Here is a 1,592-nt window from a genome sequence, read left to right as displayed (position 1 = left end):
GGCTGAGCCTCGACCTCCGCTTGCCGTTGTTCCAGCCGCCGTTGTCTCTCCCTCTGTCGCCTGTTGAGCCGTCGTCGCTCCAGCTCCGCTGCGGATGGTGGTATTCGCCCACGTCGCTGGCGACCCTGCGGAATATCTCCGAGCTCTCCATCCCGACGCCTCCTCCGGTACTGCAGCTGCATATAGTTGCGCCGACATCGCCGCATCTCCGTTGTTCGTGGGGAGGGAGGCAATCCCCGGCTGCGCGGGGGGATTGGTGGTACTGGAGGGCTGACCTCCTCCTCCTCGACCTCCCCTGTCGGCTCCGCTGCTTCGTTGGCCGCTGCGCGTGCCAACACGGCTGGTGCCAGCTCGATGTCACCGAGTCGCTGCTGCCGTTGCTGTTGCCGCATTCGCCGGGCGCTGCGGTTGCGCACCTCTCGTTGCCTCAGCAGTCTCCGCTCTGCCTCTGCCATGTCCTCGGGCGGGCTGGATGCTGGAACTGGCTGAGTAGCCTCAGCGGCTGCCAAGGTATGCTGCTCCTGCCGCCAGTCCTCCTGCAGCACGGAGAGGACCCGCCGAGCCGCCTGCTGGATGCGGTCCCACCACTCCGCGCTCTCCAACAGACGACGACTGAGGTTTTCCTCGTCGACGCCGTGCAGGAACTCCGCCCGAACATCCGCGAAACGTGGACACTCGAACATTACGTGGGCCACCGACTCGACCGACCCTGCGCACCTGGGACAGTCCGGGGACGGAGCGCACCCGAACACGTGCAGGAACTCGTGGACGAAGGCGTGTCCACTCAATACCTGCGAGAGGTAGAAGTCCACCTCCCCGTGCTTCCGTCCCGTCCACAGGCGCACGTCTGGCACTTGTCGGTGGGCCCAACGAAAGTAGCGGCTGGTGTTATTCGCCGCCTCGTCGTCCCACTGTTGCTGCCACAGCTGCAGCGATGTCTCCTTCTCCTCCTGGCGAATCGCCTCTCGACTGCTGTCCGGGCTTAACTGCAGTCGGTTGTAGCAGCGGGCGCCTTCCTTCACCAGGAGGTGGTAGGGCAGTTCTCCGGCTAAAACCACCGCTACCTCGCAGCTCGTGGAGTGGAAGGCGCTCGTGATGCCCTGGGCCAGGGGGCGCTGCACGCGATCCAATATCCGCCTGCACCACTGCAAGTCCGTGGCTTCCGCCCAGACGGGTGCGCCGTAGCGGATAATGGACGCGGCCACTGCGGCGAGCAGCTTCCGCTTGCTCACTTGGGGGCCGCTGTGGTTGCGCATGACGCCACGCAATGCTCGCACCACACGGAGGGCCTTGTCCGCTACCATCTCAACGTGTGGGCGCCACGACAGGTGGTCGTGTAGCATGACCCCCAAGTAGCGGATCGACCGCTTCGAGCGCACTTGCACTCCACAGATGTTCACCGGAATGTTTCTTTATCCGCTGCGCTTGCTCGACACCATCAGCAGCTCCGTCTTCTCCGGCGCGAAAAAGGGAGAGATGGTGCTGCACCATCCAGCTGTTGACTGCTGCCACTGCTTCCTCCGCAATCGCTGCTGCGTGCTCCGGTGTTGTCCCCGCTGCCAGAATCGCGAGATCATCGGCGAATCCCACGA

This window comes from Anopheles coluzzii, chromosome X (genome assembly GCF_943734685.1).
Source record: "Anopheles coluzzii chromosome X, AcolN3, whole genome shotgun sequence".
NCBI lineage: Eukaryota > Metazoa > Arthropoda > Insecta > Diptera > Culicidae > Anopheles > Anopheles coluzzii.
The sequence above is the reverse complement of the archived record's forward strand: the minus strand, read 5'-3'. Positions refer to the sequence as shown.